General features: G+C 34.2%; 1 pseudogene; it reads left to right on the top strand.

The window, feature by feature from the left end:
• The first annotated feature begins 8,459 nt into the window (after nucleotides 1-8,459).
• Nucleotides 8,460-9,361, top strand: LOC125197951 (annotated as a pseudogene).
• The last annotated feature ends 7,083 nt before the right edge of the window (nucleotides 9,362-16,444 follow it).

The raw sequence follows: 16,444 nt of genomic DNA, 5'->3' as shown, positions 1-16,444 counted from the left end.
GGCTATAAAACAATAAAAAGGGAGAGGGATAAGGGATTAAGGGGGACCCTATATATAGCATCAATATTCATAATAAAATACTAAAAACTAAAAAAAGAAGAAGAAATGGGAGAAGATTAAAAAAATGACAGATGCTCTCTACCCTAGTGGGGAGTTGTGTTATCCTCCCACCATAAATGAACCAAACATTTATGTATGTAGAACTTCAGTCCGTGACTACTTTTTTGTTTGAGCCCCACTTACACCTTTCATCCTATTTCTAATTTTTGCTCACCATTCCTTAAAATTTACTTTTTTTTTTTTTATTTTTTTACTGCATTAAAATAAACCCAACCCCCTGCACCAATCCACATGGGATTTTTATTTCATATGCTCCCTCCATTCCATTAAAATATAGGCAATTAATATGACACATGAATTAAGATAATAGGTAGGAAAAAGGAAGAAGGAAGAAGGAGTTAAAGATTTTTATGGAATGGCCCCACTTATTTTTTTAATAGTAATGAAAATTTAAAAAATAATTGTGTATATAGGTATAAATTGGGATAACTTTCAAAATGGGTGAAATTTTTCGGGACATAAAATAAAAGGGTATATTTTTATAATAAGATTATTTTTCTTTTCTCAGGTCTTTATTACTCCATTTACCCAAAAACATCAAATTGCTTTTTTTCCCGTAAAAATTATTTTAATTTATTTTTGAGTATTTTTTTTTAATAAAATGAGTTTCATTATCCACAGATGTTTTAAACTTTTTTTTTTTTTTTTATCTCTATTCTATTTTACCATTTTCAAAAAAAATGTTTTTTTGAACTCTCTAGTTGATAGGACGGAAGAGTATTTTTCCTCTCACCCCAAGAGGCAAATTCCTCCGTCCAAAAATTTTCCCCCTTTTCCTTTTGCCCGCCCTAAAAATTTGTCATTTTCACTTTTACCATTTTTGGTATAACCCTATTAAACTCTTTCCCCACTCGAAAAAACTAATATAAAAAAGAGATCAAGCCCCAACTTTTTCCCCCACTTTATTATTTCCTCCATTCCATAGAATAGCGTTTCTTTTTAAATTAAAAAAAATTGGGAGGGAGTTAAGAAAGAGAATAAATAAAATAAAAAGGGAGAGAGAAAGGAGAAAAAAGAGTAAAGAGGGTTTAAAAAGTTTGATTTTCTTAAGGAAATTGACTCTATTATTTAACGACAAAAGAAATAAATTATAACAGGGAAAAAACATTTTTAAAAATCTAGGTCAAATGAAAAATTATTGGGGGGGGAAAAAATTTTTTTTTGAACAGATTTTTTGAATTGATTTTAAAGAGTTATAGAGATAGTAAAGTATGAGAAAAAAAATAAAAGAAAAAAAAAATAAAGAGGAATATAAAAATCTCCCCCCGAATGAGTCCCCCTTTTATTTTTCCTCCTAAGAGTCCGGTTTATAAATTTTAAATGGGAAAGAGGCCCCACATTCCACCAACCAATTCCACTCCCCTATCATTTAAAACTAATATATCAATCCATTATAAATTTTTTCCCCCACTTTTTTTAAAATTTCTTAAAACCCTTTATAAAAATGGGTCCCATTGTTGGATGGGGGAGAAGAGATTAATTTTTTTCAAAAAAAAAAAACAAACTATTTGGACCCCAAAAAAAATGTGACTTTTTGTTTTGGGAATGTAGGAATACTCCTTTTTCCCTAAAAATAATTCGGGAATTTCCATTCTTTTATAGAAATCAAAATTTTTTTGGAAAAAAAAAAACAATGAGTTTAAAGCTGTTTTTCTGTTTCATTTTAGTTGATTCCAAATATATTTCCAAAGGAAATACAACACACAATTATTACTGAAAATTTAAAAAATATCTGAACATACATACAAAGATTAATCTTTGGGGTGGCACAACATTCCCATTTTATATTTCTATTGATAAAACAACATAGAAAATTTTTTACAACTAAAAGAAAGTGCTATAAAAATTCAAAAAAAAAAATACTGATTTAAAATTATTAAAAATTGAATTAAAAATAGGTTTAGATCATGCATGATTGATAGTCTTATGAATTACTTAACATAGTATATAGCTTGCATGGATAAGATGCAAGACACGATCCCGAGGGCCCAAATATGCTTAAAATGTTATTTCATATAACAAAAACAATCCAAAAATGGGTTAGGATGTAATCAAATGCCATCAAATACTGTATATACTTGTATATCTTGCATGATTTGAATTATTAGAAATGTTTTGGATAAAAATAAATAAAAAAAAATTAAACCCAAAATCGGGTTGGGGTTTGTTTTTAAATTTTTAAACTTAAATTTAAAATTTTCTTTTTTTTAGTTGGGTCCCGATTTTTTTAAAAATATAGGTTTTTTTATTATCCTAGAGAATAAGTTTTATAGTTATGATTTAAATCAAAAGAATCCCAAAAAAAATTAATCATTTACTAACTTCCCAAAATATACAAAATTTTGTTATTGTTGTTTATGTTTTTTCGTTGTTACTCCAATTTTGTAGTATTGCTTTTTATTGTTCTGGGGGGATATTTTAAAAACCCCTTTTAAAATATTTTTTAAATTTTTATATTTCTTTTATTCTAACATTCTAACACATAAAATTATATTAAATACTTTCATTTAATATAATAATTAATTATGATAATGTAGACTTACGAGATGCATTATATTGTAACTATTTAAGTTGCTAACTTTACTAACTCATCAATACAATGTATTAAAATATCAACACGTGACATCAAAATGTCTACACATAATATCAGCACATTATATTAAAGTTCAACAAAATTATGTGTTGACATTTTAATGTCATCGTGTTGACATTTTTAATACTGCGTTGAGAGTTAGCAACATAAGTTAGCAATTGATCACACTCCATAGACTTAATTCTGCGAGTTTTGACCAAATTATGTAATTTGCGTATAATGATGCAAATTCAATGTTGTAATATTGTAAAACCAATATCATGATCAAGTAAATTCAATGTTATTAATTACTATTATTATATATATATATATATATATATATATATATATATGTATATATAGGGGTGCGTTAGGCTCCTTTGCACCTAAGTGTCTCATTTCCTTCTTAATCTCAGTCCTTGGATCCATGAATTGGATGGTTGTGATCAATGCATTATTAGTCTATAATGTTGCATTATCAGCCGTTTACTATTAGAATGAAAATGTGCATTATTAGTCTATAATGTTGCATTATTAGCTGTGCATTATTAGAATGAAAATGTGCATTATTAAATGACACGTGGCATTAATCTAACCGTCGGATGACAAAATCGTGGGGCAGGATTAAGAAAGAAAAATGACAAAAGATATGAAAAGGATTTGAATACATCCCTATATATATATATATAGGGGAGCATTAAGTTCCTATTGTCCCCTTAGTGTCTATTTCCTTGTTAATATCAACCATTAGATTAGTATGATGGACGGATTAGATGAAGCCTCACAAAATCATCCCGTGTTGCATTATTAGGTTCATTCTATACGCGGGAGCGAAATTTAAGCAATCCTTCCATATGCTCACTCTCTCTCTCACTCCAAACGTCTCTTCCCACCAGCCCACGATTCTCAAATCGCTCTCCCATTTCAAACTAGGAAAAACCCTAGCCGCTTACTCAAATTGAGAGACACCACCACTCCGCCGATTTTTCACCGTGAAAAGCGCAGATCGACGATTCATAGTTCTAATGTGATTCCTTCGCCGCACGATGATAGATTTAACGCGACAACAAGCGGGTTTCAAAAGTTCCGATTTTTGGTAAGAAACACTTCTAATCGTCAATTTTCGCCATTAAAACGTGGATTTTGTCACACATTTGGTCGACATTTTTGAAAATCGCTCTTGTTTGTTCATGTATTTTTGTTTTTTTTCATTATTCAACCTTTTAGTAAATTCGAGTTTGAATTTGGGCTACGATCGATTTTATTTATCCATATATCTTTACCAAAAACGTCGTTTTCGGCGAAAAGCTCCGCGTCGACGATTCGTAGTGCTGAGTTCCGATTTTTAGTCGCGTGGGCTGATTGAGTTCCGATTTTCAGCAAAGGGCCGATTGAGTTTCGATTTGCAACAAGGTGGGTTGCTAAAGTTTCAATTTTGAAATGGTGTTCACTATGTGGGCTACTCTTTCCATTACGTGATGATTTTGTTGATTATTGTGTTATATCTCTCGATTTTGGTCTAATTGATGTAGGTATTGAACGATTCGTCTTGTGTAGTACAAAACATCAATGGCGAAACGAGGAAGACCTTCAAGAGTCAACCAACACAATCGAAGGAAAATAGTTTCCCATGTTCTGATGCATGTTTCGTTGATTTTGCTACATTATTGATGATAAATCGTGAATTGTAACTCGTAAAGTATGCATTCTCAATGGTGAGTGTTTGATGAATTGGTTTGCATATGAAACGATTGGTTCAAAACGAGAGGAAGCATTATTAGGTGGTTTACATTATTTGTATAAAACTGTGCATTATTCAGTTTAAAATGCACATTATTAAGTAATTGATGTTATGTTTTGAAGTAAAAACCTAATGCGTACTATTTTTAAAGTTTGAATCTTGCATTATTTACCAAATTTGTAACATTATATGTTGACATTATTATTCGGTTAACATGCATTATTATGTTGATATATTGCATTACACAGTAGAAATTTTAAATTATTGAGAATTGGTGTATATCTATGATATTATTATTCGTTAACATGCATTATTATCTGATATATCGCATTATTCACTGATCCGTGCACATTATTAGATACTATTGGTACATTATTTACTATACAAAGTCTTAAATGCATTAAAAAATAAAATTTAATTCATTTAAGGTCTATATAACCTAGCCCATGGGTTCAAACCCAATGGGAATGATTCAAACTCTATGCCCTTTCTAAGTGGTACTACACTAGCCTCATTGATTGATCTAAACCCAAAGGACATGAATTCAATTTCCTTTCAACATTATTCTCATCAATTTGTGCATTATTCACTAGCCGTACATTATTAGATACTATTGGTACATTAAATAACTAAAATCGTACATTACTTTCTGCAAAATTACGAGTTGTCCAGTTGATATAAAGACGCCAAAAATAATTAAGCTAATCAACTATTATATTCAAGATTAAGAAAGGAAAATAAATTAATGCAATATAACTACCAAATCATGGGAGGTGTGAATTATGGATGGGAGGCGTGAATTATGGAATGAAAATAAATGGTCAATATGTCAACTTCCTTTTCTACCCTTTTTCGAATTTTTTAATATTTTAATTAAATACAAGTGGCTCTATTTTGGGCCATTAGATCTTTAAATTGAATGGCCAAGATTGAAAAGAACAATAGAACAATAAATCAAAAAAGGATATGAATACATCCCTATATATATATATATATAGGGGCACACTAGGGTTTCTTGAAAAACACGGTCTAGCCTACTGTAATAGATATTGCGTTACTGTATTAGATATTGATCCTGTAAAGCGCAATATTATTGTGGTACGACCGCAATATTCAATGAACAAACTTGCAATCCGTAACGTAAAATTAGAAATTTCCTATTTTACCCTCCGTGTTTTACACGCAAGCAGCATAAGCAGCTACCATTTTTAAATCCAATGTCCTAAAATGGTGGTATGATGTTACAATAAAGAGGATTGTTATCTTAGTACATCCCTATATATATATATTCAAATCTATAACCGATCACTTAATTTTTAAGCACATAAATTTAATACACAAAATAGTTGAGAGAAATTCTAAAAGAGAAAAAGTGGAAAATAGAAAAAACTGTGTAGAGTGCCTGTAAATTATGGAACTCACTAATCTTGTAATCGATTTTGTTTTGATTGGGTAATAACGACTATCGACAAAAAAATTGATTTTTATGTGTAAAAAATGCAGCACAACTACGAATTACACCCTAAATAAGTTCAATTAAAAATTTGATTTAAAGTGGCAATTTGGACCATCCACCATAAAAATGAATTGAAAAACATTGCTTATATTTTTCTGTAATGCAAAATGGAGAGTTATACATTTAATTGATTTATTCTAAAAAAAACTTACAAAAATAAAATAAAATAAAAAGGTAAATAATAAAATGAACGAAGATAATAAATTGATGGAAATAGATGCAGTGGAATTATTTGTGATGGCATGTAAACATCAAAATGCTGGCAGTGTATGTGTATGTTTGTAGGTTTGTGCAAACACTTTAAAAGAATTGCAGAGAACAAATCTCACATGCACAACAATGATCCATGTTTCTTGTATTGCACTTGTGTCCATCAACATTCATCATTTTCTTTTGTTTTTCCTACCCAAATTGCCCACCTTTTTATTTTCTAGTTTTAATACAGAAAATAACTACTGATATCATCAATTATTTGAATTATCAAAGTCAACCAATCATTCTAATTAATTAAGGGTATATATGTTCCATTAACCGCGCCTTTAATTTATTTTACAGCCTTAACGATGATCTAGATTTTTTAGAGTAAAGGACAATTTTAGTCCTATACGATCAAAATAATTGGCCAAATACTTTGAAACCCCATAAAAGAAATACTTGTCGGTGGTCTTTTTGCTTTCCCGTCAAAACTAACGATCATGCCTGGCATTAGCGTTGACGTATTTTTTGGGCCGGAAAAAAAAGGGGACTACTTGCAACTTTTTTCATTTATTAGGGCTTTTTCAAAAAGGAATATTTTGGACAAAATTCATTTTTTGGCATAGTTTTGGACAAAATTATATAAATGGTATGGTCTCACATTCATGATTATTATAAATTGGTTAAAGTCTCACATTATTCTATCTCATTCTACTCACATATTATTTAAAATTAATATGTCTATGGACACTTCATAACTTTCTTCCGCCCATTTTTTTTAACATTTCTAAAAATCGCGGGAAAGAAATGAGACTCTTATTCACGGGCGGATGGGTATTACTCTAATTCATAAGAAGTGTGACTTTTATATCATGTGTCGGTTTGAGTTGGGTCCCCTTAATTTATCGGTAATTAGTACACCATCGTTCAAGTTAATAGTATTTTTACTATTTTGAGAAATTTCAAGTTTAATAGCCATTTCTATTTTTGGCAAAAGACCACACTCTCTTAGTACTTTATTTACTCATGTCTTTTACCCTTTTTTCACTATCCACTTAACGACTTTTCTTATTCTCCACGAAAAGAACTGACAGGAGGAATACTATATCAATATCAGTCACATTTGAAATCATATATAGCTAGTTACGAGGAAGAGTTCATCTAAAAAATTCCAGGTCTTGTACATGTATAATCATATTTATATAGTATTTGTCATTTAAGTGAGTCAATTGAGATATCAATCCATTTCAAAGGTGTTGTACTATGTGAGAAGATGAAGTTAGAGAGAACACTATTTAGAAATAACCGAGCATTATGTCCAACTGAATGGAATGTACGTATATCCATATCAGACAAATATGATTGCTTTTATATATATATGGTACACAAAAATAGATACTAAGAAGCTCAGAAATAAAATGCTGGAATCATTTCATTTACCCCTCAATCAATATTGTCATTTTGCACAAAAAGAGCATATCTCAACTAATTATCATTCGATAATAAGAATCATGTCTTTTTTCAAATGGTAAAATTCATATGTTTAAAAGTGCTTGTTGAAATGGTCACAATCAAAAAAAACTCTAGCAATGTAAAGTTAATTATATGTAAATCATACACTAGCAATCCTTTTCTACATTGTCTAGTACAATTTTCTTTTCCTTTTCTTTTACTGTTTCTTTCTTTAGGGGTTTGTACAAAGCACTAATATTAATTTGATCAAAATTGAGCTGGGTTCCCTACTTCTACTCATATACTGAATTGAGCACATGTACATCAATTGTGGCCTTACATATAACCCAAGTGTGACGGGCTTTAAAAATATACACATCAAAAACAGTAATGAGTTAAACCTTTAAAACTTCCCTGTTTCACATTGGTTATGAAACAATAGTGCGGGAAAATATAGGTTAAATGTGTTATATCTCCTAATATGCTAGTCTTTTAAATTAGTTCTCTGTTTTTTGTATCCAAACCCTTTAAAAATTAGCCTAGTTAAAACAAACCGATCACTTTAGGGCAAGATCGTGTGATCATATATTCCCAACCCCAAATCAAGAGTTGTAGAATATCCCTGAAACAGTTATAACTATAGTGTTTAACTATAGGTAAAAAAAAACAAATCATAGTATGGGGAAAACATCTTATGAACTCATAAAAAATATTCCCCCAATTTTCATGGTAGTTGACAACAGCAAATTTTTGGGAGTTGGTTATGCCTTCACATGCTATCCCCTTTTTTGGGGTTTTCTCTTCCAACACTACTGTTTTCTTAAAAACCACCACTCCCTCATCTCCAACTCCCATCTCCAATCATGGCTTCCTTCAAGATCTTATCTCTCCTCCTCCTCTCCATCCTCTCCATTTCCTCCGCCGACGTCCTCCAACCCGACTGTGGTTCCTGCTCCCAACCCACCCCGCCGTCGACCCCAAACAGCCCCTGCCCCCCGTCGACGTCCCCAAGCTCCCCGTCCCACCAGTAGCAGTGCCAAACTCCCCGTCCCACCTGTCCAGCCCCCAATCTGCCCGTCCCACCAGTTGCAGTCCCTAAACTGCCCGTGCCACCAGTAGCAGTCCCCAAGTTGCCCGTACCACCTGTCGCAGTGCCTAAACTGCCAGTGCCACCAGTAGCAGTCCCCAAGCTGCCCGTACCACCTGTCGCAGTGCCTAAACTGCCAGTGCCACCAGTAGCAGTCCCCAAGCTGCCCGTGCCACCGGTAGCAGTACCTAAACTGCCCGTACCACCGGTAGCAGTACCTAAACTCCCCGTACCACCGGTAGCAGTACCTAAACTGCCCGTGCCACCGGTAGCTGTCCCTAAACTACCCCTGCCTCCAGTAGCGGTCCCCAAATTGCCCCTGCCTCCGGTTGCAGTGCCCAACTGCCCCTGCCGCCGGTAACGGAGACACCAAAGGGGCAAGAGTGGATGCCCGCCGCCACCGAAAAAGGTAAGGAAGAGACCTGTCCCATCGACACATTGAAGCTAGGAGCATCGTGGACCTTCTGGGAGGGCTTGTGCACGTAGTGGTGGGAGACCCCGCCGTGAACGAGTGCTGCCCCATCATCTCCGGCCTCGCCGAGATCGAAGCCGCTGCCTGCCTCTGCACCACCCTCAAGCTCAAGGCCCTCAACCTCAAAATCTTCGTTCCCTTAGCTCTCGAGCTCCTCGTCACCTGCGGCAAGACCCCGCCACCCGGCTACACTTGCTCCCTCTAAACGTAGAAGACTAATTCAAATACTCGATCCAAACGTTTTTCTAATGATGTTTGCGTTGTATTGTTTGCGATGCAGATTTGGGAAGCATGGGACATGAAAATGTCACATTCACAATTCCTTTTCCCTCAATTTCTAGCCTTTTCCTTGTTAAATTTTTTACTAATTTGCAATTGTTCATCATCATTTCATTTTTAAAACTATTTCCCACGGCGAGGAAACAATTTTTAAAAATTGATGTTTTAATCTTTTCAATTGTAATTATTTATTATTTCTGGGAATGAGATTAATGTATTGTGCTTGAGGAACATGCATAAAAAAATGGTCTGACCAGTGGACATGTTATCGATTAATTATTTACAACCCTTCCTAATTTATCTGTAATTCATTTATCTAGATAGCCCCATTTGATTTAAGATTTTTAAACTAAATTATAATAGCAGTACATGAGTTTGGGGTTTAATTAATTACTAACTTTCTAAAATTTGGGTTTGATATTTTAATATCTTTGTTTTACATTTTTAATATACTACGTTGATAAGTTAAAAATTAAAAAAACTTAAAAGAAGAATATAACGCAACTAAATAAATTTTTATTTTAAATTTATTTGTATTGATTTCAAAAAATCTTTAGTGGTGAAGCTCTGAAATATATTATTTTGGGTCAAGGGAATTGTTTGGCTGAGTTATCGAATTGGATTCTTCTTTAAAAGCAGCTGTCAATCACAACCCGACACGTAAAATGGAAAGATTAAGGATCAGGGATGCGAAAAGTGGGGGCTATTACCATATGAACTTACTTTGTGTTCCCCTTTTCTTTTAATTTGGGGGCCCAAAAATTACACTTTTTATTTGTTCTCTTTTATTTTTTTCAATTTATATATTTTCAATTTTTTCCCCCCCCTTTTAAATAAGAACCTATTCCATTCCACACATTTTAATAAATATTAATAAAAAATAAAAAGAAAGCAATTAATGGGAAATTCCCACTTATATATTTAGTTTTAAATTATCTTAGGGGAATTTAAATTAAATATGGGGTTTTCTTTATTATTTATTTTTGATAAAAAATGTCCCCCAATTAAGCCAAAATGTTTAAAAAGGCTTCCTTTTTTGCGAACGGATGGACGGGAAATTACATTCCCCCCGGTTTAAAAGAGGGGATATTTTTTTCACAAAGTTTTTAAGGAAAAATGGTTGTAATGAAAAAAAAAAAAGATAATAAAGTAGGAGATAGAAATATTAGGGGAAAAAAAAAAGTTTTAAAAAGTAAAAAAGAAGAAAATTTTTATTTTTACTAATAAAATAAAAAATTACTAAAAGGAAAAACAATTTAATCAAAAAGGGAATGCTAAAGTAAAAATATATTGGAAAACTAAAGGAAAATCTGGTTTATTAAATTTAAAAATTTTGATGGTGGAGATTTAATTATTTTGTACTAATTATTATCTACACATTAATAGGATATTGGGGAAAAAAATGGTCTGATAAAATTGTATTATATGTAAATATGTAATTTGAAAATACGCTTTTTTTTCATTTTTAAAATTTCTTACCCAAATAAGAGTTATTTTTTTTTCCCCCCCCACAAAAGATTCTTTATTTTTTCTACAAAAAAAAATTTGTCTCATTCCACTAACTCATTCAAAATTAGCATAAAGTGGACCCCTATCCACTAATTTTTTTAAACTTACCCTTTTACTTTTAAAACTCGTTTTTACTTTAAAATAGACCATATTTGGACAAAGGAGTAGTGCATTTCACTTATTAGATAATTATATACTCCCCATTTCACTTATTGTAATTATATTTTCCCCATAAAAATATGGGCAATGAGTTTAATTAAACAAATTGGGAAAGAAGAGAAAAGGGGAAAGATAGGGAAAATAAGAGATGAGGAGAAGATAGTTAAAGAAAGTAAACGGATGGGATTTACTTTTTAAAATTTGTTTAAAATTTCCAAATAAGAAAGAATTTTTTAGAAAAAAATTAAAAGTGCATTTTTTTAGGGGCAAGAAATCCGCTTTCCCATTTTGTATATTGCATTTTGGGTCATTAAATTACTATAACAGACTTTTTTAAACAACAACTATTTGAAATTAAAAGATTAGTACTTTTTTTTCATTATTTGTGGCATTATAAAATTGCCCTGGAAGATACGTTTTAAATGAAAAATTTATAGTTAATTTTAAGGATATATCAAATTTTTCGGAACATATAAGATTGTATCCCGGATTTAAAAAAGAGGTTTTGTTAAATTCAATCCTACAATTTAATCATAGATGAATAATCATAAAATAATTTGTCATGTTTAAATTTTCTTCAACAAAATAATCTCCAACTCAATTTAAATTATATATTGGATTATTTTTTCAAAAAAAACGCCCCAAAAAATATCCCAATGAATAAAAAGGGAAAAAATGGGGGAACCAATGGACTTGTTTTGATATAAGATTTTTTATTTTCGATTCATACTCATCCCCGTATTTGATAAATTTTGTCACCAAAATTTAAGCAAATTCTTTTTATTTTCTCGTTTATTAAAAAATTTTTTTTGGTGGAGAAACAAAAGAACGTAAATAGACACAAAAAAATTTATGTTACTAAGTTGTGGGCCCCAGCCCCGGGCAAGAAGGAGAACAAATTGTATTTTCCCGGATTTTTAATGATTGATCCGCGGGGAATTATGCCTACCCCCCCATAAAAAGGCACACAAAGACAAAATCCCAGGAAAAATAATTTATCCCAATTTGGAAACCCCAATCCTATACAAACTCAAGAACAACAAATCTTCACCTACAATTCTCCCCTTGGAAACCCTCATAAACACCAAACAAATTTTTTTATTTTGCCGTTTGCCCTCCAGACCAAGGGGACCGACATTGCAAATCCAAACAATTTTAATTGTTGGGACCGACTTTGAACATACCCCAGGATTACCCGGTACCTACTTTCTTCACCTCAATTCTTTTCCCATCTCTTAAAAAATAACCCCAATTAGCTTATCCTCTCAGTGGGGTTGATCCGGCTAAACAAATATGCCCCTTGTAAGAACAACTTAATCATGATAAACCAAGATCAAACTAACCCTTGAACTATATTCCTTTTTAACTCCCAAACCCATATACTGCTTGAGTAGACAAAGCCCCGGGAAAGTTGTTTTCCAACTAAAAAACCCCAAAAGGAAAAAACATAACAGTCATAGATTTTCTCTATCGACATCTCCACCGTATTCAATCGAATAACAACTAAACTTTGAGTATTACCTCCATAAATGAGACAAACATCGCGTACCCCCAAGTAACAAAGATCCCTTCCCGCTGCTCTCTTTCCGGATTTCCCTAAACCCCGAAAAACCCCGAATCCCTATATCCGGGCCTAGAGAAAAGGGTTTACATCAAACCCCCCCGCAAAGTGGGGACGGGGACTTTCTCCCCTCAACTTCGGTTTTTTAAAAGATCGATGACAAATGAATTTTTGGGGCACTGGGATCAATATTAGATGCGACATGAAAATTGAAAATCTTCTAAAGTCTTTGGTGGAGAAAGCTTCTTTTTTTCTCTATCTCTAGAAATCCCTTGCCTAAATTTTTCTCGAACACCCAAATCTTTCATAACAAATAAAAGCTAAGATACTTTCAACTTTGTTTCACTTCACTTCGTATAGAGCACATATCCATAAAAACAAGATAGACCATGAACCACGCCTTTTTTGGGTAGACACAAAACAACGGACCCCCGAAAAAAACCCCGATCATGTAACAAAAACCTCTTATACCACTCCCTCGGACCCCTACCATATAAGGATTTTTAAACTGCCACATAATCCTTTTTGGGAACCCAAATCCCTGGGGAGTCATGTAGATATCCCCCTCCAACCAAGGGAAACGTGCACATCTAGTTAAAATAAAACATAAGGGCAACACAAAAGAAACTCATAATGTTCACCCAAACTTTAAATCAACCCCTCTCCGGAACCCGAATAGAGAGCCTTGTATCTAATCCCCCATCTATTTGGGTGTTTTTCCTTCTTCTTCAAAACTTTTGAAGTGATAATCTTTCTCCTTTAGGCCTGGAACCAATTCCCAAGTCGTTTTTAAAAAGGATTCATTTTTCTTCCATTCCAAAGCCACGGGGCCCCTCCCCGGCTTCCTTGTAGATAGGGGTTCATGTCCCAAAAACTCATCTTCACCTCTTTGGCACCCCAATGCATATGTCATCATATCCTCAAAACCATACCTCAACGGAGGCTTCACATCTGTCCCCCCGGCCCCAATACGAGTTCTAGGTTTTGGGTTTTAAATCCGAACTAGATCCGGCTTCAAGAGGTGTTGATCTTTCCACCTTGGAGTTGTGATTCACCACATCGTGAGTACCGCACCCTCCCCCTGTTCATCAACACCATCCAAATCCTAAGAATAGATTTCACTAGAGTTAAGCATAGAATTTTCATCAAACACCCATTCAGAGAATAATTCTACAAGAGCCCAAATTTTACCCCTTAACTCCATCTCCATAATCAACAAATACTCCTTCTTAGCTCTGCCCATTACCTTCACTCACATGATAAAAAAACTCCCAAAAAATCTCAAAAAGTTCTGAATCACCCTACCTGTACGGTGTCTTGCAAAAGCCGGTGAGGTCCACGGGTCGAAACAAGTCGTGTTTGCCTCCCCCCTAAAACTTCCTAGTCAAACCGGGTTGGAAGAGAGATCTTGCTCTCTCCAACAACGCCCATTCATGCTTTCCCCAAACCCCTTTGTGGGTATGCCCCAAAGGGGAGGCAACGATCCCATCACTCCCGAATCATCAACTCGAAATAAAACGGGGCCTTCTCGTTTTTCAATCCTTGATCTTTTCCCACTGGGGTTTTTAATTGAGTCTTCCACCTTTTAACTTCAAGCCCACCTTTTTGTTTTTTCATAAACACCCAAATCTTCTCAGTAGTACAATCATCGACACAAAATACTTTTGTCCTCCAATAGATTCAACACGAGGGACCCCAACAATCCATATGAATGTAGTCAAGTGTCCCCCCCTTGATGAACACCTTTGGGAAAATTGTTGCGATGAAGCTTCCCAACCACGTGTTCGCATAAATCAGTTTGCCCTTAGGCCCAAAGAAAATCACATTCGACATGATTCTCATGCCACGTTCTCCTATGACGAGCCTCATATGCCACAGCCTTCATATCCTTGGTTGCAACCCCGGATGATCAATACGAATTTTCCCCGATGGAACCTCTCAACAAACAAATCCGTTTTAAACGGAACCATTAACCTCTCAAAAAACGCATTACCCACCTTCACCTTTGCCAACCCTTTTCTATCAAATGTACCGGGATATGATTCTTGCATCCCTGGAACATGCCTAACATCGTTTAATTTGGGGAAAACCCCCCCAGAGTCCAATCCCGATTGAGCCGATGCCCCACCTTGTGAATTGTTGGCCATGGTAACATTGCCTCCATCTATCTGCCATGTGTTGAAATACTCCATGTGAGGAAAAGATGATATGACGCTCCAATCCAAAATCTACACATCATTACAAGGGTTTTTCTCCCCAACCAAATCAATTCTTCTTCCAATTTGGCCACCCCCCCGCAAACCCCCAGATCTTCCTTCTTGCCCAATTTTATTTTTTTCCTTGGGCAACGCCCCAATGCCCTAGTTCTTTACAATTCCGAGTCATCCGGGTTGGGTTTTAGGGCCTAGTTCCCCTTTGTCCCAATTTCTTTATCCTTTACCCGAAGATAATCCCCCTGGCGACTTGGGTAACCGTTTCCTTTTAAACCTCTCTCGATGGGAGAGAGACCATCTTCCAACGGACCCTTCCACATAAAAGACCAAAAATTTTCGTAAAATTTAGGCAGACTTACAAAAATTAAAAAAGGATCCCGTCTTCTACTTTTAACTTAAAATTAGAAATCTAGCAAAATTTTATTCAAATTTTCCGGATGATCCCAAAGGGGGGACCCCATGCGTAACAAAAAACTTTATAAGGCAACTTGTTGGTTAGAGACTTCGTCATGATTTCCAACTTTGCCCGAGCAAAAGCCTTCCCCATCCGCAACCGATGATAACGCGCGAAGCCCCCAAAAGATGGCGAGTGGGCCTTTTTTTTAGTTGTCCCTCCTTTTCCTCCCATTCTTTGTTTTAGCGGGTTTCCCCCAAACCCCCGCCGTTCAAGACGACTGATCCCGCCATAAACCAAAAATACCCTGGTCCCTTCCGTTGGAGCGGCATCCAAATTTACGCAAAACCCCCAAGGGAATTCAAAACTCTGTTCGAAAACCAAGACTCTAGATACCGTTTTTTACCAAAAGAAAAGTGAACGAAAACAAAAGAACATAAAAGACAAATTTACGGGGTTTACCAACGTTGTGTGTTATACCCACGGGGAAAAACGGGGAACAAATAGTATTTATGATCGGTTTTCGGGTACGATTGGGCCCCGATCACAATATGTGCTCTCTCCCATATAAATAAAAAAAGAGCCGGGGTAGGAAACATAATCCTATCCCAATTAGGGAAAACCCAATCCTATGCAAATTAAGGGATTAACAAAAAAAAAAGTATTTCTTTTGTGTTCCATTAAAAAAGAAACGTTTCTAAAAAAAAACAATATCGTCTACGTTTTTTTTCTCTTACTTATTTCTCTTCATTAACCACAAACAACACTACAAAAACTGGAAAATCAAATATTTCAATTTTGGAAAGGAGAGAATATAAAATTTGTAAATGTTTAGGTCCAATGTGTAAAAAACAATTTTTAATTTTACGATATGCTCATCCCGGTAATCAAAAGAAAACAAAACTCGATTGTTTGGGTTCAAAAAAAAGAAAAAAACCGAATTTCATAAGAGAAAGATATTTTTGGGCCTTGAAATTTTGGGCCCCATTTTTTTTTTTGGTCCGGAAATTCACTTTTCAAAAAAAAGTCCAAAAAATAAAAAGAATCGTTGATCCTTTTTTCGGGACCCCCTCACCAACCCTCAATTAGCAAAATTTGACCCGATTGATTAATTTAATTATTGGTTAAAATTTTGTTAACTATTTTCTAATAATTAAATTTTTTTAAAATTTTT

The sequence above is a fragment of the Salvia hispanica genome, unplaced genomic scaffold (assembly GCF_023119035.1).
Source record: "Salvia hispanica cultivar TCC Black 2014 unplaced genomic scaffold, UniMelb_Shisp_WGS_1.0 HiC_scaffold_1115, whole genome shotgun sequence".
Classification (NCBI taxonomy): domain Eukaryota; kingdom Viridiplantae; phylum Streptophyta; class Magnoliopsida; order Lamiales; family Lamiaceae; genus Salvia; species Salvia hispanica.
This window is presented reverse-complemented; position numbering and strand designations above follow the sequence as displayed.